The sequence below is a fragment of the Nelumbo nucifera genome, chromosome 1 (genome assembly GCF_055504915.1).
Source record: "Nelumbo nucifera cultivar China Antique chromosome 1, China Antique-T2T, whole genome shotgun sequence".
In the NCBI taxonomy this organism is placed as follows: Eukaryota; Viridiplantae; Streptophyta; class Magnoliopsida; order Proteales; family Nelumbonaceae; genus Nelumbo; species Nelumbo nucifera.
Genome location: NC_142649.1, coordinates 111558932 through 111583320, shown reverse-complemented (window position 1 = coordinate 111583320; position 24389 = coordinate 111558932). Strand labels below are relative to the sequence as shown.

Below are 24389 nucleotides of genomic sequence, written 5' to 3'. Positions count from 1 at the left end.
GTCGGGGAAGATGAATAGTGTTTTTCTCCCAATTGTTCAAAAATTTATTACAAGGGTAGTATGGGGATTAAAATGGCAAATTTCAACAGAAAACTAACAAAAGGAGTCTTTGTCTCACGGTCATAGTACAGGGGGTCTTTGTCGCAAAAACAAGTACAGGGGGTCTTTGTCACAGACCGCATATTACAGGGGGGTCTTTATAATTTACCCCATATATACTACTACATATTATTCATATACATGCCACTAAATACATTGATGTATTCCACCCAAATGTCACATGGTGTTCATATATTCTACCACGTGGCACATAAATGTCATTGAATACATAGATGTATCCCCCAATGCCACCTAGAATCTATATATTTTGCTATGTTATGGAATTGAAATACCACACATACAATTGGTACGTGGTTTATAAAGTATGGAGTATTTCAAGGGGCCACAACTTCTTATGCTTTTACTTCGTGTTTTCAAAAAGTATAAAATAACTCAAAATGTGAAAGTGCTATTTTTATGTGCTTTCATATTGAAAGTATGAAAGTAATTAATTTCAAAATGTCTATCCAATCAACACCTAAATTTACTTCTCAAGAATAACTCGTCTTCTCTCCAAAGTCACATTTTTGCCAAGAGAAATAGTCCTCTGACCATTTTAACTCCTATATCACTACAAAAGGACCTTTTTATTGAAAAAAAAAGGAATAGTAGCATCTTCAAGACTTTAGTCCTCTAACCATTTTAACCCCATGTATAACTTACCTATATCTAATTCATATTATATACTAACACCTTCAAGGCTTTAGTGTCAATGGGTCGACTCAGTATGGAAATACCAACCCAAACCCGACTAAGACCGACCCAACAGCAACCTGATGGGGTCGGTTCAGTGACCCGACCGACTGATATCCCTAAATATAAACCCCAGACGAAATTGATAAGGTTCAAACAGTTTGATTCATTCTACTTGTGTAATTCTAGGCCAACAATGATCATAATGTCAACTCCATGCATATGGGTCAGTATGGTAGATGCATGATGAAATAGCATTGCGGCATCCTACACGGGAACTAGGAGTTTGGTTGGACCGGATGGATGGATATGATAGTCGAACCCTATATTTTCATCTACACGCATCAATGGCCAAATTATTGGACTCGTGACCCAATAACAAAAGCTTTTCGAGCCTGACAACATTGTCGCTTCAACGATTCTTCTCGTTAATAATATATTGAGAAAAGGAACGTGCTGCAAATTGGTTAAGTTCTGGCCCCTCGGAGGGTTCATATGGAGTAATACGGTGGGCTCCGTTGCCCTCTCATTCTTTCCTGACCTTCCTTAACTAAGGATGTAGCCGTCTTCGACTGTGCACTACCTCAAAACTGTTAGATGTTTTCACACATCACACAGGGATTCTAGAGTGAAGTATTGGGTTCATTCAAACATACGTATATTCTTTGTATTAATGTAGGTTATATTAAAAATGTTTAAACTATACCAATCTTAGGTGGTATTTGATAAATCTAAAATCTAAAAAGTTGAAAAGATATTAAAAATGTTTGAAATCAGAAAAAAGATATAAATGTTTTTCTATTTTTTAGAGGTCCTGAATGGATAAGGTTATTTGTGTTGGATCAAATCTTCAATATATGAAATTCCTTAATTTTATTATTTTACTCTTAAAGTAGACTATTTGGTAATTGAGTTTAATTTGCATCATTTCAAAAAAAAAATTATTAAATTTAAAATAATATTTAAAAATATGAGTAAATTAAAATAAGAATAAAATTGAAAAATACATATAAATTTATAAATTCAAAATAAATGATTAATAGTTAAAATAATAATGGAAATAGTAGTCCATGAAGCAAAGAAAAAATATTTAATAATTAGAAAATTAATATCTTAAAAACTATTAAAATATTTAATAATTCATAAACATTAAAATAATTAATAATTAATTTTACATAAGTTGCAGTGGTGTTCTGTTTTACATTAGTTGTAGAGGAAGAGAATGGGGCAGAGACGACGACAATGGTCGGGAGTGGAGAAGAGATGGGAGATGGGAGATGGGAGATGGAGAGAGAGAGAGAGAGAGAGAGAGAGAGAGGAATTGAACGACTAAGAGTTGTAGTGGATTCGATCAAATAACGCAACTGGCTAGAGACAAGGGTAGGGATGTCAACAAGTCGGGTTTATGTCAATCCGAACTCGACCTGACCCACCTTAAAATACATAATGTTCGAATCTGACTTGACCTTATAGGGTCTAACCAGATACCGGCCTGACTTAACCCGTAGCATTTTAATTGTATTTTTTTAACACATTTTAAAGACCTAAAATCCATTAATTTAAGTTAGGAAGTTGTTTTATAAAATCTAAGATGTCACTTTTCCCATTTAAAAAAAGGAAAAAAAATCAAAACCAACATTTAAATAAATCTTAAACTTTAAAGCTATAGAGCTAGAAGTCAAAAAGTTACAAGAATACTTTGTATATATGTAGGGTATCATGACCCGATGGGGTGGGTCAATCAAAACCCAAACCTGACTCGAGTTGAATAATCAAAACCGTAACCTGACCGTAAAGCCAAATATATTGATCCTAACCCAACCCTATAGGGTAGGGTCAAGCTGGGTTTACCATTTAACCCAATCCATTGACATCACTAGACAAGGGTGTTAACTGTCGCTGTTGAGAGTTGCAATGATGGTGGCAGGAAGGCAGGGGAGAGAGGGAGGGGGAGGGGGAGAATGGGATTTGTGAGGTGGTTTTCTTTTCGATGAATTCTCCTTTGCTGGCAACTATAGGGTTTCTTTGAGTTATCCATCATTGTCTCCCTTCTCGTTCGATGGCAACATATTGAATGGGATTCTATCGGGTATAAATGGGGGTATAATATGTCATTATTAAAAATATTGAGGATATTTTAGACTTTTGGCTAAGCCTGAAACGCATCAGACCTCGTCCAATGCCTGGCTTGGGTCTTACAATTTCAGATATATGAAAATGCATTTGAAATCCTTTTTTCATACTCAAACTCAAACATAGGTGTCATCTAAAAAGCAACATTTTTAGATTTCAAAGGTGTGAAAAGTGTTATCAAACACCACCTTACTATAGATATCAATTTTTTGTTTAATTCATCAAAAAGATGAAATATAAGGAATTAGTAGGTTTTCTTTTTTATATTTGAACATTAAAGCTTAGTTTGGAAGTACAAATACAAATGTGTACAGTGCAAATACATATAAAATACAAGGTTTTGCACTTTACATATTTATATTTGTATTCCTTCCAAACTGAGTCTAAGTTTGGAGAGAGTATAAGTACAAATACATACAAAATAATACAGAATATATGATTTATATTTGTACTCTTCTAAATTGAGTGTAAGGCTCAGTTTAGAAGGAGTGCAAATACAAATACTAATACGTACAATGCAAATACATACAAAATACAAGGTTTTGCACTCTACATATTTATATTTCTGCTCCTTCCAAACTGAGCCTAAGACTGTGTTTGGCCACAATGCAAATTTATTTGCACTGATGCAAAACAATGGCATTGGAAATATTTTGGGTGTAAATATTGATTTATTTTTGTTTCAAATTTAATCTTATTCTGTTTGATTGCAGTAAAAGTGAAGTATAATAAGGCCTAAAGGAGAATAAAGTAAAATCCAAAACTTAATTAAACCAAAATTTACATATTTTCATTTGCACTCCCATACATTTATACTAATGAAAATAAAATTGCACTGCAATCAAACACAGCCTAAGGAAATTATTTAACTCATTTCGGATTAATGGAAATTTTCCAATCAACTGCAAGTTTAGGGATTAAGGTTTTTGATTTAGACATGAAAATTAAGAGGTCGTCAGACACTTTTGTTTTACCATGATAAGAACAAGTTAAAATAAAAATCAAACATTAGAACCTCAGGCTGAAAAATTCATACCATCTGAGAAAGAAAAGGCTATATGTCAATATTTTAAACCATGCTTTTCTTTTAATGAATGATATAGAAAGATCCAAATTCCAATCCTGAATGTAAGTGCTCCCCAATTTAATGATAATATAGAAGTACAAGAGATGTTCGTAATGTGCGACTGTAATGTACTGTGAAGAATAGCGTGTGTGCGAAGGTGCATTCTATTCTCAACTCCAGTGGGCTTGAAGTCAGAAAACTGAGGTCCCCCGGGGACCAGCGCTGCAGAGGGCGTGTAGCAGCTTCTGACGACGCGGGGAAACCGGTTTGGTACACCGTCGTCCGTCGTTTAGTTGTAACTTGGAAGGGGAGCTGAGCAAGTGGCGTCAGGGGGTTTCAAGGAGAAGGAGAAGAAAACCCTAGCCCCATTTCCCCAACTCAACTGGGATCCGATGTTTCGTTTTCCGGCGGTGACAACCAAAAGCGGCGGGGTCAGATTGCCAATAAAACACGCAGATAGCAGATACTCATGATTTGACTCGGGGGGAGCGCCCAGTTGAGTCGACACCCTCAACCTGTCAGCCTGACCTATATCCGCACTCCTCCATTTCCCGTTTCTGCTCACTGCGGCGTTGCAGACTTTTGGTTGGTGGTTCGGTTCATGGAGTTTGACCGTTGACGCCTCCATGCAGAAGCCATTACAGAGTGGTTGCTGCAGACAATGAGGTACTAAAGATTAAAAAAAAAAGAGAACAGTTCTCAATGCAGAAAGATGCTGCAAAAAAGATGGAACAGACAATTGGAGGTGGGTCCTGCTTAAAGAGGGAAACAACTCAAACAAGAAATAAGATCTGAAACTTGTGGACCAGCGATATTTTCAAAATATTTAAAATATAAAAACCTTTCCTGAAATTTCAGATTTCATTCTATTAAATATTTTCTTAAACTTTTGAGAAACTCGATAAAAACCTTCATTCTATTACTTTTACATATAAAAAATTTAGACTGATGCCCCAGTTTTTTTTAAATGCTCATAATCTTGTTTTAATTTGACAAAAACCTCCTTTAATGGTTATTTTCTAATGTTTTTATAGAATTAAAATAGGATTATTTCAGTAATTTTATATGTAAAATATTTATAAAAGTATAGAATGGGTATTTTGAAAAAACTAGTTATCAGTCTAATGTTTTCCGTTTGAGAAGATAATGAAAGGGAAGTTTTTGTTGAATTTCTCAAAAATTTAGAAAAAAAATTGTCAAAAGGAAATTATAAAAAAGTTTTTATGATTGTCAGAAATCCAAACATGAAAATTGAAAAGACGGACAAAATGAACAATATCATGGAGGAGAGAGACCAGTATAACTAGTGGGCAAATTATTTATTTCCCAACCACTTGACAGGCGACAACAGCTTACTTTTTTTCGGACGAATTCCAGCAAACAATTAGCTTATGCAACTCTTGGATGCCTGTAGTTAGGGGTTATGCTGCAAAAAAGTAAGTCTGCTTCGTTTAGCTCTTAGTGGGTCGTGTTTGGTTTAGGATATATATAGGGTTGCAAGTCAAGTTATTGGACTTAGAAAAGAATTTGAATTTCCTTTTTACATTCACCTAACAGCACATTAGAATCGCATGTCCCGTATCAAATGTTTCTCCTACTTATATGTTTTCATTCATGGGAGATGGTCCCAATGTACAGCTACAAGTGTTTAACTTGTGAGTGAGTATGAAGAGAATTCTATGAAGATAAAATTTGGACTCCATAGAAAATTCTACCTATATCAAGTTGAGGCTAGGGTTTAAGTCTATAAAAATTTAATAAATTCCAAAGCCTAATTGTCCTAAATTATACCTCTACTTAATTTTAATATATTGATTGCTACAGTTAGAGTATTGGGGTTATGCTACAAGAAGAGGCTGTAAATCTTCTATTTTGCTGTTTCAATATTAACATATATCTCAATAAAATAATTTATAGTTGAACATGGGAGATGTAGACAAATATACTCTGGACTCAGGATTTCCACTTCTGTAAATTCAGTTGCCTGCTTGCGAATATATCACTAGCTACAACATGCAAATGGGTCCAAGTCCAACTCAACGCCATCATATCAAATTATATTGTATTCGGTATCAGTTCAGTTGCATCCCAGAGGAGGGCCAAATGTGAAGTAATGGCTGTATATAAAGTATAAACTTTAAAAGGGAAGTGCTTTAGATTTCTCACAATCAGGTACGTACACTCTAAAGCTGCCGCTGTACGACAAAAGAAAATTGGGACCCACCATTAGATGTGTCCAGTATATATCGACGAATAGTCCATTGTTCAACTATGTAAAAAGTAAAAACCATCCCATTGGCACCGTGCCTACCATCCATTCTGATGATTGATGTTTTATGAAATAATTAATATGTACAAAATTCAAAGTATCAATACTTTTGATATATAAAAATAATTCAAAGTATCGATATTGACTCTTTTTTTTTTAAGTTCTATTTATTTATTTATTTTTTATTTTTGTTTAGAGGGACTGATTCAAGTTTTGGTTATCTTCTATACCAGGTCCTGACTCGATACAATCTCTATAAGGGCATACATCGAAAATATGATACGTATCAATCAATACAGGTTAATACGTAATGATTTTTTCAATCCTTGATTAAAACGAATAATAACAGTACTTTACACTAATTATAAAATATACTTTATACTACTAAACAGCAATTGCGTTTAGCTAATTGCAATTCATTAAAAAGAATAAAGAATCATCGAAGCTGTTACCTTTTTTTCCTTATTATATCTACAAATGGCGATGTATGACTGCAATTCAAGATGAAGAGAGTATGGATAGAAAATAATGGGCATGAAAGTCCGTTCCATATATGACAGCTATTAGTGATTAGAACTTCTAAAAATCTAAATTCTTAAAAGAAAGGAAAACAGCGGTGGCCCTAAAGATAGATGCATATCGTACAACACACACCAATTTGATTAGATATTCTGAGTCTTACATGCATCACAGTTCAATCCTGAAAGGATAAATGATAGATTGACTAGATGGGTTTCAGTTATTCTGGGGATTTTGGCGTATTGGTCAAATACATACATCACAGAATAGTCTCCATTCTCTCATCCATGAAACTCCCAAAAGTGCTGTAAACTAAATGACAAATGGGTAGCTAGCTTTATGCTCACAATTATTTTATCTTTGTTGGTCACCAGCAATGAGGGTCTGTGTTATGGTTATGGGGTACAATTATTTCAGGGATTGTACGTGCGTTTGTTTCTTAGCAAGTTGAATAAGCACCATTAACCCATTGTCGTTTTGAGGCAGAGAGTTGGAAGGTAGGAAGACAAACTGATTTAAAAACCTATGGGTTGTAGGTCTAGTTGAGTGGCACGTGCAAAGGCACGCATAAGAGGAGAGAACTAGAGAGGATATAATCGAGATAGAATAAAATAAAAGGAATAAAATTTTGGGTGGTGGTCTAGATGTGACACATATATATATATATATATGTGTGTCACATATATATATATATATATATATTAGTTGAGTGGCACATACTTTTGTCATCATCATCATCGTCCAAGTTTTATTTCAAATATATGGGTTGGCTATATAAATTTTGTTTCGTCAATTCTTTTTATTTTAAAGCGTTTCTACGATTAAATTATTAGTGCTTATATCATTTTTATTAATTCTATCCATATCTTTTTTAATCTATCCCTATTTCTTCTAGCCTCTCCAACTTAAGCTGTATTTGTTTTCAGTGTAAATACACATTTACACCGATGGAGTAGTTGAGAGGATGGTTTGGTGAGAGTGTAAATTACGGACCGGCCATTCTGCCCATTTGTTTGGTTAGAGGTTACCCTGTTTTCTGGGGAGATTTATCAAAGAGAGAGATGAAACCCAACAACTACCGGAGATCTCCTTCTCCTCTATCGGTGTTCTCCAATGGCTTAAATTAACTACCGGAGATCTCTTCCTTCTCCTCCATTGGTTACCCTGTTTTCTGGGGAGATTTATCAGAGAGGGAGGGAGAGAGAGAGAGGGAGACGAAACCCATAAACTATTGGAAATCTCCTTCTCCTCCATCAGTGTTCTCCAACGGCTTAAATTAATTTATTACCTAGCCATTGGAGATCTCCTTTTCCTCCATCGGTTACCCTGTAGCCGCATCCACAGAAACCCACCAATGGAGGGAGCTGTTTTTTTGTTCCTTTCGTTCTCCTTCTCTTCCTCATTTCGATTGGAGATCTCTCCGTTAAACCTCATGCCCGTTAGCAGTGACGAATCCGTAGGTTCTACTTGCTTTTGTGTTGTCTTAGAGTTATGTTTTCTACTCCAGATTTGACAGAATAAAGTAGAAGATCATTAGACTTATAGCGGGAACTTGGAGTTAGGCAGGAGAGGAGCATCAGTTAGCAGTGGCGAGAGAGACGGAAAGAGAAAAAAAATGGGAGGAAGAAGAAGAAGAGAGAGAGAGATGTAATAATTTTACACCGATAATTGGTTGGTAAAATATAATTTTACACCGATTTTTCAATATAAAATTACATGTTTATCAAATGCTTACCAAATCGAACTGAGGTATAAAGTTTATCCCAGTTCGATTTTATACCTCTACCAAACACAACCTTAGTGACAAATACATATAAAAGAAAGAGTATAATGTAACAGTTATCCGGACTCAGAGACAAGGCAAGTATTAGCATTATATAAGAAAGATGAAAGGTGTGTTTATAAAACTGTTCCTTTCACTCTCTCTCTCTCTTCATTGAAGATCTATCTCTACATAATTGTAGTGAATACTTGGGTTCAAATTCTGCTGCTACTAGGGTTCGGGTGGGTTTTATGTATAGGATGAGCTATCAATTTAATATGAACCCAAGTATAATTGGATTGAATATGGATCTATCTGTATCCAATCAGATTTGATTGAATTTATTAGTAACATTATTTTGAATATTATATTTTTATTAGAGAGTTAAGGATTCAAGTTTGATACAATTTATTTTCAATTCATTTTGTATATTTATTATATACAATAACAAAGTCATTTTGAATTCAAAACATTAATAATACATAATCCATGCTTTAGTCATTTTTAATTAATGCCACTCAATAGCTGATTAAAACCGAATTCAACTCGAATTTGGATATGAATCAAATTTAGATTCAAGTATATCCACTTCGATCCAATCCAATTGTAGCCCTGTTCCATCACTCACCTCGTATGTAATACAGTGTGCGTACATCGTTTGGGGGTTTAACTTTTGTTTAGCTGTCTTGAAGAAACTATTGAAGAGACTTGTATGGGTGTCATGTCAATGGCTGTACGATGACCAAAATTTCTCCCAACAGTTTGCAGGCCATCTCTCATGGCTCCATTTAGGAAGAGGCAAAGGGAGCACTATGGACATTAAGCTCATGAGTCGTACGGATCTGGGCACCACATAAATTGTTCAGCCCATTTGAAAGTAACATCAAAATTTATATGGTTCAGGGTTCAAGATGGGTCTGGGCCCAGAGAGAGCTAAAGCTATTTTCCTGTGTCCATCCTGGTAAAATTTATTGGTTTCAGGCTGGGCCTGCCCGGTCCAACTAGCAGCAGTGTGAATGTAAAGTTGTCAATTGATCGGGTCTGGTTTGGGAGAGGATACCAAACCGTTTATTAATTAGTTCTGTAAATCAAGCCCAGAACCAAACCAAATATTAATAAGGATAATCAGATCTGACTATCCTTACATCTGTAATTACCTATGAAAGAAGATAATCTTAGGCTGCGTTTTGCAAATTTGCATTGATGGAAAACTATGGTAGTATAAATGATTTGGGTACAAATTCTGATTTATTTTTATGTGAAATTTTAATTTAGTTTGTTTGATTTAAGTACAAATGAAATAAAATAAGTCTTGAAGCAGAATAAAGTAAATCCAAATCAAAATTAAATCAGAATTTGCATTCTTTTCATTTGCACTTTCACATATTTGTACTAATGCAAATAAAATTGCACTTTAAATAAATGCAGCTTTAATAAAGGACGACAATAGCAAACTGGTTATACGTTGACAAATAAGTTCGTTTACTCAAAATTATCTTATATACTGTTCATGAAATTTATTCTTTCATACATAAAATATAACTAAAATTACAAGAAACACTAGGGCCTCATTCACCGTGTTCACATATGCTACACACCCAGGTAAGCACGCTTCTTACACTATTGCCTGCCCTTATTTACCCGAAAATAAGGGTTAAATTTGTCATTTACGTGGGGTCTAGCAATAACACAAAATAAACGAGGTTAAATTGGTCAACTTTCCTGTTAATCAATTTACCTGCCGTTATTTACCTGAAAATAAACGAAGCTTAAGAATCCTTTATGTATTATTAATCACATAATCAGTTTGGAACAGCAAAACCTGGTGGCAACCCTATTTGGGACACAAAACTCAAAACCAGAAGCTATATAATCGGTTTAGTTGATTCAGTTCTTTCGGGTAGACCTGACCCATTAGGCCATTAACAACTAAATGTGAATGCTGATTATATACTCCTTGCGCCCTAAAATGAAATCAGGAACGAGTCCCAACTAAGTGAAAAGTTTTAGATTATAATTTTGGGCTTTATAAATATTTGTTTTACATCTGAGAAGTCCAATACAAGATATGTTCTAGAGATGTTATGGACTCAATACCGAACATATGGTCAAGCCAAAATAGGGGTCTTATGTCTTGTATTTCTATGGTCAAGCCAAATAGGCACAGCTTAGAAAGAGTATAAATGCAAATATGTAGAGTGTGAAATCTTATATTTTGTATGCATTTATACTCAGTTTGAAAAAATATAAATACATATAAAATAATACAAAATACAAGATTTTATACTCTACATATTTGTATTTATACTGCTTCCAAACTGAGCGAAACTGAGCCTAAAGAAAACTAATAAATAAATAGTCCAAGGAAAAAATTTGTGATTCGTTTAAAATGCTGGTGCAGGAACTAAATGGGCGTTGAGACAAACTGGTTTAATGAGAGCTCATTCTACAGCATGATTTAGATGGGCTTGGGTCTGACTTCTGTTAACAAATGAAAGGATGAGCTGGGCCAAATGAATTACCTACAACGCAGCTCTACCCACTGTTCTCCAACATGAGATTGAGATGATCTTATTCACTTCAGACAGTTCAGAGTTTAGACACTATTAAATTGGCGGGCTCTAGTTAAAGGCTTTTGTTTAAATCTTGTAATGCAAAATAAGTAAACAAATGAGAAAAACACCAAGATTACATGATTTAATTATTTTTTTTTCATTTAAAGCTGAGCTAAATTTTTATTTCCAAACATATTTCATTGAACTTAGGTCCCAATGGCCCCATGGGGCTTGCGGATGCAACTTTGGTCCGACCATGGGTTATTTCTTTATTTGGACTTCAATTACATTCCAACGGGAGCGTAGCACTGGGTCTTATTTAAAATTGAAAGACGAATGACCAATCCAATGTTGGTCTCCCTGGTTAACTAGAACCTAAGATGATGTATGAGTAGATATTCGAGTATAGAATTATTATCGACTTTAAATTTAAGAGAGCAACCTAGATATATCTGTTGAGATGGCCGAATTGGTCTAAGGCGCCAGATTAAGGTTCAAATCCCACTGTCAACATTCATTTTTAATATTTTCTGCATCTACGGATTATGATATTCTCATATCTCAAAGATTTGGTTAAAAAAAACCATAAATTTTAAATATTTTCGGCATTTATCGACTATGGTATTTGAAAAACTGTTAAGGAATGAGGTGGTATTTATCAAAATTTATGGAGAGCTTTTGATTGGTTAATTATATATACCGTCTCTTTTAGGCATTTAGATTTTCCCTTTATCTTAATGCATACAAATCCCGACAGCCTTCAAAAAAAAAAGAAAAAAAAAAAAGAGAAACATGCTTTATAGATATAGGTAGGGATGACAATTTTATCCACAAAATGGGGTCCCCAATCTGAACCACCCAGGGGTGGATTTTCCCCGATCTCAAATGTATACGGGTCGGGTTTGGGGATTTTTCTTTTGCCCTGGATAAATCCCTGAACCCACCCCAATTCCGGTTATGAATTACAATAAGTCAAAAATACCTTTTTATATAAGGTATTAGGTAATACGTAATAGGTTAGGTTTTGAGTCTTTTGACGTTTTGTCTCGCCGCCTTGGTTTTGTTTCTCTCTTCACAGACTCTACTAATTCACTCTTTGAGACTTCAACTCTTCCGGTCTTCCTTCGCATACAGAGACTTTGCTTACCAACTGGAGAGAAGAGGAACCGTCGGGCGCCGTCGCCGCCGCCATAGCACAGAGGAACCGCCGACCGCCGGGTTCTTCCTCTCGTTCACTGATTCACTGATTCACTTTTCGTTCTTCCTCTCTCCGTTCGTCCACCGACTGTTGGGCACCGCTGCCATCGTAGCAGCAGATAGCAGTGACCAGTTACAGTTTTACAGAGGAACCACCATACTATCATTCTTCCTCTCTCGTTCTCTCCGTTCGTCCACCTAGTTTCTCCCTCAGTTTCTCGGTTTCTCCTTGTAATAGTGTTTGTAACTGTGAGAACTGAGAAGATAGAGGGTTTGTTCACAATCTCTCCTTTCGTCTACCGGGTTCAGCCATTCCTTGTATCCACTACCCAAAGTCCAAACGACCGGTTTCAAAATCAGGTTTCTCACTCAAAATCATCAAGTGTGCAAGTATGTATCTTGTTTACAAGTTAAAGTGGAATCAATTATCAATGGATTGTTTAATCAGGTTTCCGTGTTCTTTCAGCATAATGTGCTTGTTCACAAATTAAATTAAAGTTTGTATCAATGGATTGTTTAATCAGGTCTCCATTCGGCCATTCCTTGTATCTAGCAATCATGCGCTTTTGGATAGTAATACAGTCATCGGGGCTGTCAGGGATTCCTCATTCCCGACGGGGCCGGGAGTGGGGGTTGAATTTTTACCTTAATATCGGGGACAGGGCGACGACAGGTTAGGGGATTTTAGCCACGGGGCAGGGATGGAACGGGGGTTCCCCGCCCCATACTCACCCTGTTGCCATTCCTACTCACAACCCAGTATTTCATTTAATATCAAACAAAACTTCATTGTCTCTGACTCTGCAGTGTTTTGAAACCTTGGTTCACCAAGATGAGTCTAGAGTATTTCTCACACTGACTATGTTCCAGCTGCACATTGGTAGCACTTCTCGTATTTGCATGTCATTATTTATGAGAGATGTTCTTAATACATGGTGAGTGTGAGAAGCACTCTATTAGGAATAATCCCAATTCCACTCACGTGATTAAAGAAATAATCAAAAGGTGACAGGTTTATAGAGTTTTGATCCATTTGGGTGGTTTTAAATTGTTTGATTGCTTTATCGGACATACCGTCTACCTGCCACCCTTTTCTACCTCTTTTTTTTTGTTGAGAGTACCTCGTTGAAGAATTTGAAATAATTGTTTCATAAATTACTAAGACTTGGTTTGGAAAGAGTACAAATACAAATACAGAATATAAGGTTTTGCCCTTTACATGTTTGCACTGAACTTAAGTGTTGGTAGGGCGAATCAGTTATAACTCCATGCAAGGCCCAAAGCCAAATATCCAAAAACCCATAATGGAGAAAGTTTAGCTGGGAAAAAGCTCAAATCTGCTACCAATAAATTCTCCCCACATCTTTACCCACAGACATTCTAACCATGTATTAGGAATATTTCCCTTATTATTCAGGCTCTGAATCTCCTATCCACTTCGGCCTCCCCACATCTCTTCCCACAAAGCACAAAGAGAACGTCTGTGTCCAAAGTTCCTATGTGCAAGCATAAGAGAGACGTTAACTCTATTCCGGGAGGAACACGGTAGAGCCTGAAAGAATGCTAGCAAGCTGCTACCCACTTATTGTTTGGTTTCTTTTCCTGCTACACATTTAATGCACGCAATCTGCTTGATCTACTAGCTGATTTTGTTTATCTCTTTGTTTCAGCTAAGAGTGCTGTAGAATTAATGCTAGCCGGCTACTGTTCTTTGATTTCTACTTGTTTATAATAAGCTCTATCTGTTTTTTTGTTGCAATATTTTTTAATCATGATTCATGCCTCCACTTCCAATTTTTTTTTAACTGATGTGCATTTGCATTTCTTGCTCATCTTATATATACGCTGTTGAGACAATATTTATCCTACTTCTTTTCTTGAAAATTTGAGGCATCTTGAATTTCTTTGGTCCGCGTTCTGTATCTTGTTCTTGCACACTCGTTGCTTCTTGTTTCTTTACAAAAATATCACCCAGGTTTAGAATTCAATTCCTTCAACATTTTTCTAATATTATTTGTTTTTTTTCCATTCTAGAAAATTGTTTAATTTCTTTATATCCTGCCTGGTTGTTTTGTCCACAATTATTTAATTTGCTAACATTCATGCATACAGAGATACATGTGTTTTTATTAAATACATAACTTTTTATAGCTGAATTTGTTTTAGATGTTTCTTAGTTGTGCTATCATAGCTTTTAATTAATGTTTCAATGGATTTCTGTTGTTACTTCTGTCATTGTGATACTATATGATTTAATTGCATTCCTTCCATGTGTGTGCCGGTTAGCATTACTTGGCTTGCATGCTTTACTGGGGGGCTATGATGACCAAGTGGCCACTTCATTTGATTTTCCCTTTTTCTTTTTCACAAATTTCCTTCACTTGTCACTTCCTATGTTTATTTTTTCAAGATGCGGTATTTTGTTTGTTTTCCAGTTGTTCCTTCCTAGTAATCTACTTCATTATTTTATGTGTTTTTTAATTATACGTTTCAACCAAATGTTTTCTTCTCTAGTATTATGATTATTTTTTCCTAGCTATGTGTTTTGTATTTAGTTTCTTTTGTACCTTTGTATGCAATGTTTTTCCCTCTAGTGTGTTTACCTTCTTGTGTCCCAGTTTCTTGTCATTTTTTGCCTGCTTTTTCTGTCTTCTCGAAATTCTTTCATGTATTTCTGTTGCTTCTTTTTTTTTTTCCACATTACTTTTCAAATTTGAGTGCCACACTCAATTTTCCTGAGCTCCAAGATATTGTAGCATCCTTCAAGGGACAACCTTGCTGAAATGATGAACATTAAAATTTAATTTAACTCCTGCAATTTGTGCCCAGCAAAGAAGTCATTGTACATTGAGAGGTTGCAATTTCTTTTTTTTTTCCTTTATTTTTCTTTTGGTATGGTGTCTTCTTATTATTAATTGAAAAAAAAAAATCTTGCTGAATATAACTCCAATTTGTGCCCACCAAAAGGATGTTTATTACTTCACTGTTTATGTTTTGGCCTTGTACAAATGTGATTGAGTTGAGTCTTGAGACATTATGTTATGTGATCTGAATATTTGAATGGACCAACTTTGTACTTCAAAGATATTCAGTTCCACCTGATCAATTCATAGCCTTGGATTAGAAGTGATACATCGGATTGGAACAATTTCATTGTTGAAGGAGACTGCCAAATTGTAACAGGTTGGGTTGCAGCAAGGTAAAGAGGCTTTGATTTTCTAAGACTCCTAAATGGGGAAGTGAATTTGTCATCCAACATAAACCACTCATTCATGTGGTCACCCAGATCAGCAAATGTCTGGCTTTCTAGCAAGGGATGAGATAACAAGAAATATGGGTACTAGGTCTGGGGACTATTGTATAACTTGGTCCAACTTCTTATGAGGCTGTAAGCGTTAGCCCTTGGGCTGTTTTTCATATGGTCTCCTTTGTTTCAAATATTTGAGATGGTTGGGGTATCTCTCACTTTGATCAATAAAATTATGATTTCATGTTGCTGATCAGGAATATGAAAGATATACAAGGTTCTAAAATTGGGGGCATTGGGTAAAGAAGAAATATACTTTAGGGTCAAGAGAAATGGAATGAATAAGAATTGGGCGGGTGGTGCCATTATTAGCAATTTCTAGGTAAAGAAGAAAATACTTGATGGTAGAGGTTGCATATCACATAAATGGAGAAAATTTGATATTTTCAGGTGACAAAAATGAAGAAAAACTTTTGGATTTTATTCATGTTTTATATTTTCTGCTTTTTTAAATAACTTTCAGCTTATGTCTTTATAATTTAGAAAGCATGTCTATTCGTTATATTTGTCATATTTTATTTTTTATCAAGTAACAAATTTACAGGTCATTGGTTTAGGTTGGAAAGAAAAGTTTGAATTTTATTTGTATTTTATATTTTTCATTTTCTAAATTTCCAACATAGTTCTTTATATTTTAGAAAGTATGTCTATTCCATATTTTTTGTCAAATAACAAATTTACAGGCCATTAATTTAGGTTGAAATAATCTTTTTATTGAATAAGAAAAAGTTCGCATATATTTAATAGAACAAAATATTAAATAAAATGTAAAATATAAATCTTAACAACAAAATCTAAAATAAGAAATGAAGAAAAATTGACATTTTCAGGTGACAGAAATGAACCAAAACTTTTGGATTTTATTTTTGTTTTATATTTTCTGTTTTTTTTTTTAAACAAATTACAGCTTATGTCTTTGGATTGAATTTTGTATGCTGAAGTATTTGAATTCTGGATGGTTTGTTTTTGTTCTTAATCGACAGATGTGTCTATGGACCACTATCTTCATGGTATTTTTTTAATCTTATTTCATTTATTTCTATGGACCTAACTATCTTGGCAGTACGTCTAATTTTTAATTTCAATAAAATGCAAACTCACAATGATCCCTATATTTGGAACTCAAAATGCAAACCTCAACCATTTGTAAAAACTTGTTGCTTTGTCGTTTAGTAAAATATCATTTTTAGGAGGTTTGGGGCTCCTTAATGGCCAAAGCGGAAGCTGGGTAGCTAATAAGCTTGAAGATTTTCCTACTTAGTTATTTTACATATATCTGAATTATTTGCCATGAAAATACAAGTTTATGGAATTAATCTTTTTTACTAGAGATTGCATATGACATGGATGAAGGAAAATGGGTATTTTTCAGGTGATTTTTTTTTGAAGTATTAGCTTTTTTTTGGTTTATTCTTTGTAAAGTAGTGTGGCTTTTAGACTTGCTCCTATCTATCCTTTGGACATATATGACAAGTCCTATTAGGACTTCAAAGCAAGATTGATTGTCTTGATACCAAATATTAATTCGATAGAGGAAAGAAGTTCTTAACTGAAATTAACCGAATGGCTTATTAAATGATGTAAGGTCATACCATTTTGTATTACACATTTTTGCCTAGACAAAATTTCTTTTCTTGTAGGTTCTCAAAAAAACATGCTACCTGGAGAAAGTAGTTCAACAAACCAAGTTGAATACTCGTCACCAACTCATTAAATCATTTTTTCACTTGTTGGACTACTTATGTTTTGAATCATTTCGTTATATTTAGACTATTTATCTTTTTGAACTCTTTTAACAATAGACACTAAAGCTACATGTAAATACAACACATTTGATTTAAGGTATCACTTCTGTTTTATTATTATTATTGCAAGATCTAATTTCATGTTTAGCAATTATTTTTTTTTAGAATTAAGTATGATCTTCAAATTTACACTTTTCCTTCTCATTAGCGCCTGCAACGTAGGGGCACGCCCTCTAGTTAAGAAAGGACGTTTTGAAACGTTCGTAATTGTCACTTCCGCATGCAAAATTTTGCCCATACCCTCTCATTTGATGTACAACTAGTATGACGCTCCAAGTGACAATGCATGAACCACGCGCCTGAACAAATAGCCATCATCACTTCATAAAGTTATTACACTGTTGCTTAATTAAGCCAAAAAGGCTGAAAGAAGACAATGCATGAACCACGCGCCTGAACAAATAGCCATCATCACTTCATAAAGTTATTACACTGTTGCTTAATTAAGCCAAAAAGGCTGAAAGAATGTGGAAACTCACCGAGATTATCTGCCCGCAATCTGACGGATGCCCAGCCATTATTAGGGGCTAGGCCAACAGTATTTATCAGAGGAGGATCTACCAAGTTATACTTATGAGGATCGGTGTTTTGTTGTAGTTTCCAAATCCCGTTCCAACCACGTAAAAGCTAAATCCATGTAGGTGATGATTCTCCTCAAAATTCATATGGAAAAGAGTTTTTACATGCATTCAAAGGTGGGAAGAGACAAAAAAGAGATAAATTCGAATCAAAGAGATATAAATAAGAAGAGATAAATTTAAAATTCAAAAGTCAAACTGTCCAAAGACAAAATGATTTGATGTAGTGCAATCACTTGTGCCCCGACCCGGCTAGACCAGCTTAGCTCATCACTCATGTGAATATCTATAGTAAGGTGGGTCATTGGGGATCGAAATCAGTTGTGTAAAGCCCACGAATCATCCTGTAGTATATGCTTCAAGAATGCCGATCGATGGAGTCAAGAAGCTAATATTATTCATGCTGGTAGAGAGTCGGCTTCCGTTGATCCACTGCAGGAGTCGCTAGCGCATGACAAAGTGTTGACAGAGATGATCGTATAAATTCAAGTGTCGACGGTTAGGAGAACGTCGATGGAATGTTCTTTGCTTGCCAAACTCCTGAAGCGGGTGGTGACGCTGGTTGCTGCCTCTATGTCGTTGTAAGGAGGGAGGGACGGCATGGAAGGAGACGACGGAGGGGAGTTGCCTCTGTACAGTAAAATGGCCGCAGCTGTGGTGTTATCGTAGACCACACCGAGACCACTCGAGTATAAGCTCTGGAGGCCATGTAGTAGTGGGCGGGAACTTGGTTAGCTTTCAGCAAAACGTCCATGTTGTCTGTCCGGGGGTTATCATGATATAGTTGGTTGTCATGGGTTTGACGTAGCTTCTGTAAGTTCTGACGACGGTGAGCTGATGTCCGGCGACTGCAAAGAAGAGTTCTTCGTTCATGCCTGCATTGATAATGCAGAGGAGGTAGACCTTTTCCTTTATCAATATCCGAGATGTTCCTAAAATATTATTCTAAAGAGAATTGGACGTCGCTTTAATATCGAAATTGAGATGGCCGAGTTGGTCTAAGGCGCCAGACTAAGGTTCTGGTCCGAAAGGGCGTGGGTTCAAATCCCACTCTCAACACAAGTATTTCGTCTCTTTTGAACACTGAAGAGATCGATCTCCTGGTTGACTGTTGATGATGAGGTGAGCATCTGATGTGTTTGGTTCTCATCCATTTGCAAGGGCTGTCTCAATAATTTCCATTACATTACATCTCCCTTGTACCAATTTCCTAAAGTCCAAACAGAGATATAAATTTACCTAAAATAAAAATAAAAGCAAACGGAGGTGCAAAATAAGTGCATAGAAACCAAACGGTGGCTTACTTGATAATTTCTCTAGCTAATTAATTGTGGCTGAGACTTTGCATTATGATTCGAGGTTTTCTTTTTTTTCTTTTTTACCAGATTTGAGGGTATTTGGGTATGGAGCTCGTTGTAGCCCATTAAGCCAAAACATATTGATTTTTATGTTAAACCAGAAAAAATTTAAATTAGAGTATTTTATAGGTAGGCTAATACTTGCCTCAAGTCTAATCTTTGAAATTTATAAAAGATATAAATATATTTCTTTTCGAAAAACCTGGAAAATATAAATATAAACATATAGAGAGAAATTCTCAAACTATTTTGTTTCTTTTCTTGGCAAACATAACTTATTATAGATTTGGCGTTCAATTAATAAGAGTTAAAACTCTTGTCTAACACCGCCAATCCTAATATTAATAACCAATACTGAAACTTTGTAAAATATAAATATTAATAAATGCTGATTTTGGCTGATCCCTTATAATTGGTATAAGGGCTTAAAAGATGATATTGATGAATTAAGGAGTGGGCAAAGAGCCAAGCTAGCCCAACTCATTTACAACACTACTCAATCATCTATTCTAAACACTTGTTTCTAGCTTGTATAATGGCCACCCTGTGGGTCTTGTGTTACAGAACACTGACATATTCAGTCGTGGTTGGTTATGTAGCATGTTATATATGCTAGGTTTGTACATTTAAAACATACAACCACTTGAAATAAAAATTTTGTTGATGTGATGGCTTGAATTTAATGCAAAACCTGCTGGTGTATTTGCATTTCTTGAAATAAAAAATCTTTTGATGTGATGTGATGCCTTCAATTTAGTGTAAAAGTTGGCTTGTTCCTATTTTATTGAGAGGTTTCTACTAAATTTTGACCACAGTATAGTGTGGTCACAACCACACTTGTGGTGTGATGTAGTTGTGAATATGTCACCCAATTTTTCAATTACATTGTGGAAGGGCCTTAAAAGTGATTTTTCTCTTTCTAGAGGGTGCAATTTAGGTGGGCTTAAGTAATGCAATGAGATACTCGACTTGCACCTCTCTCTCTCTCCACATAAGAATAATATTGTTCAACATACCAAGGATGATGGAAACTTCGCATAGGGCTTAGAGAATGGATAAGTGGTTCCACGTTTGGGATGAACAATGATATCTCCGTGGACTGTGCTCTAGACCAATCACCAAATGGTGCTTTGTCAGAGAATTTGATCAAGTGAAGTTCCTTCGTACTTGAATTGGGCACTGTGTGATAGATATACTCTGGACTATCTGACCAAAAATCCTTGGCTGTTTCACTTTACTCCATGCCTAATAAAGCATCATATAAGAATTACTTTATCTCCACAAAGAGGTGTTTGTTATCTATGCTTGTTTACAAAGGAGATAATTTTTTATGTAAACCAAATGTTTTAGAATGAAAATTTCCCTCGATGAAAAGGTAGCTAGAGTTGTCAATGGGTCGGGTCTGATTCGAGATATGTTCTATCGGTCTCAAATTGATTGTTAGACCGCTTTATAAAATAGACCCGGAACAATCCACTCACTGTTAATCAAGATAATTGGGTCTGACCTGATCACCCAATTATACTTGAAATCTATAATTACCAATAATAGTAACAATTTGGAACCTCTGATTTTATAATATAATCTTAATTAAAATGACAATAAATATTTAAAGTGTTTATATGTTGATAAAAATAAATGTTTTTAATCAAATTATTTTAGTACAAAACTTACCCTTTTAGACATAAATAGGAAACACTTATATATTATTAATTATACAATCAATATATTTTAGCCTAAATGTGGATTTGAGCTAAGCCAAACTCAACTCGCCAGAAAATCTTGAGACTCGAGTGCAATTCAAGCTGGAGACTTGAACTTGAATTTGGCTTAACTTAAAAGCTTATATGTTCGAGCTTAATTGTGAATCAAGTTTATATATATAATTATTTTTTGTTTTACATATAAAAATGAAATATTATATATAAATAAGTTTGATTAGGTTCGTAAACCCACGAGCTGAATTTCATTGAACTCAAACTTGCCTTGAAACTCGGTTTAGACCAAGCAGAATCAAACTTTTTACAAACTAAACTTGAATAAATCATGAAAAATGGCTGAACTGAACAGTTTATTCAAACCTAACTTCCAGTCATTAGCTCATAACCTACCAAATGACAAAGCAACAAATCATTCAATTCATCCAAATAAAATAAAGAAGGAATTACCATACTAGCTAGTGAAGTGTGATATTATATCTTCCATTATTGTAAACATTAATTATTACGGTGTCTCCTCCGTGGACATGCAACTCTGGCCCCGGAAACAAACCATTTACAGTCAAGATAATTTTGGTGCTACACAGTAGTGTAACCATTTTCGGTAATTAATGAAAGTTTTTTTTTTGTGAATAAAAAAATAAAAATTGACCAAATTATTGAATGGTTCGAATGGTTCGACCACCTGAGTTATCGGTTTGTTGACAAAATTAATGGTTTTTGAGGAAATAACGATTCTAGGTAAACCTGACCGGTTTCTAGTTTTTCCGGTTCAACCGTCTGATCCGGTTTTGAAAATCATGATAGAAAATTTGAAACAGAGAAGAATCAACCTGGAGAGAGAGAGGGTCCCACTATGGAAATCCACTATGGGCCCCACTATCATCTAAAGCTATAGCCTGTAGTCAGGCTGCCCAACTCATGGGCTCGAGTTTGGGTCAAGACCATTGGAACTTTGACAAATCTGCCAGCCCAATTCGATCAAGTTGTATCCCTGCCATCTCCAACCCTTACCCTGCATATTGCCCTACGATTGTGTTTGGTTTGGCAGAACATACGAGATACAGAGTACATTCTTTCTCACTTACATTCCAAGCAAGAAAATGGGTATTATTTTCATCAGCCACGCTAAGTCGGAGGAGCGCACTCAACAAAACCACCCCCAAAGCCTCCACAATCAAACTTATCTTCCTCAACTCCATAGCTTACAACAGAACTGGTGAAGGGATGGGAGATCCATCATATGGATGGCCGAACCTTGTAGGGAGATTGGGTGAAATTTCAATCAATTTCTTTCTCTCCCATTCGGGAATCATATTCCCTAATTTAGAAAACTGCATTTTCAAGGTTCGTTCTTGAATAAAAACCAGACCAGATTTGAAACCAAAAGGGAAGTGAGGGATATACCTAATACGAAGTAAAAGGAACTCCCAACATAAGTGTTCACACCCAAAGAGGATACCAAATCTGCCTCCACTGAAGATGACACAACGTATGCTGAGGCAGGATCATCAAGAATGGTTCTTCAGTAAGAACCTGGGATTCTTCACCAAGAACCGAGCAGAGTGGTGTGAGCACGACTTCTGATTGTTTCTTCACCAAGAAACAATATGAAGAACACTTCTTGATCACTCCAGTAGGTGGAGATCGAACTAGGATGGTGCCAAGAATTGAGGGAGCGAAAAGACTGTTAGACAGTGTATGCCCTTAGCTCCAATCAGAATGATGTACCTTATCACATTTATTGTAAATGAATAAAGTACATATTTGATTCATGTTATTGTGGTGTGTATCTGTGTAATACCCTTAAACTGGACACATATGAGACTCGTGTTAGTTTAGAATCTTCACAGTCGTTGGATAGATTTGGGGAGATTTATCCGGCCAAGGCTGACACTGATGTGCCACCAAGTTGGTTGGGGTGGCTTGTCTCAGCTACCAGGGTGAAACCTGAGGTACATGCAATGTGGGTTTTCTTGAAACCCTAAACTGGACCAAAATTCTAGTATTAACTTAGACCTTGGAGATTGATGGGCAAAACTGAAATGTTACACCTGACCCCTAGATTCGATTATGATACTGCACTAGGTGTCGGATTGAGTTGTCTTTGATATGCCAGTCAGTGAGATCCTTAGAGGAGGTCAAAACCTGGGTATGTTGGGACAGTCCGAGAATTCATCTGAGTGGGTGATCATAGTGACAGGATCAGCCCCTTTGTCGGACAAAGGTAATAATCAGGGATGCACTCTCTCTGATGGAAACCAAAGTTGCCTGCAATCGATTTCAACTATTGAAATTTGTTTTGCAAAATATATATATATAAAGATAAACATATATATTATGGTTTCAAAATGTTTGCAAAATGTTTTAATTCCCGGGATCCATGTGAGTAGAGAGTGCAACACTGTCCCTTACAGCCAAGGGAGAGGTCATCTCTTGTCGGGCAGTGTTTGATCATTATGGGCTGAGAGGTTAAGTGTAAGACCATTGAGGGTAATACCTGATGGGCTAATCTTGCATCTGCCCACAGTCCTTGGGTTTTTATAAGGTGGCTTGACCCAGGGACCACTTAGTGTAAGTGTTGGGTCTATTAAGAGCCCATGGTGATGCGCTAAGGGGTTCACTGTGTTCTACAATGAATTCGGCTAGGCCTTGTAACAGAGGCTGGGCTGAACCCATGTGGCCAATGTGTAGATCAATGTTTTGGTCCCACGCCATACAAGAAAATCCAACTAGGTAGTAGTTTGGAAGGTTAGTGAGCACATGGACTTAATGGGCCTAAAGCCCAAATCAAATTGGTTTAATTTGATTAATTAAAGAGGGGTGGTTCTGGGATTTAGATCAACAGATAGAATAGGGAGTTATCCCTATCCACTCAGAGAGTCCAGATCCAAATAAGGATTTGGATTAGGAAACTCCTAACTAGATTAGGAGGGTTGATCCTGATCTGCAGATAAGATAAGGGTTTATCTTTATCTCTTAAAGAGAGTCCTGATTCAAATAAGGATTTGAATTAGGAAACTCCTAATGAGATTAGGAGCTGCTCCCTTTAAGGCTATAAAAGGAGGAGGAGGGCAAACCCTACTTCACCCAAGTTGATTACAGAATTAAGAGAGAAGACAGCTCCAGTAAGACTAGCGCCATCTTCTGCTCTTGCCTCCCTCTATTGCAACTGCCATTGCCAGTTCGTTCTCCACCAGTAGGAGTGATCAAGAAGTGTTCTTGATATCAGTTTTTTGTGAAAAAATGATCTAAAGTCGTGCTCTCACACCCACCATCGAATTCTTGTGGAAGAGTTTGATTCCTATTGAAGAACCACCTACTGATTCT

General features: G+C 35.8%; 1 non-coding gene and 1 pseudogene across 1 annotated transcript; one reads left to right on the top strand and one right to left on the bottom strand.

The window, feature by feature from the left end:
- Positions 1–18244: 18244 nt before the first annotated feature.
- On the bottom strand, positions 18245–22261 carry LOC148803701 (laccase-14 pseudogene; annotated as a pseudogene).
- Positions 18962–19042, top strand: TRNAL-AAG (transfer RNA leucine (anticodon AAG)). Its single transcript has one exon. It is a non-coding gene; the product is annotated as a tRNA-Leu (tRNA).
- Positions 22262–24389: the final 2128 nt, after the last annotated feature.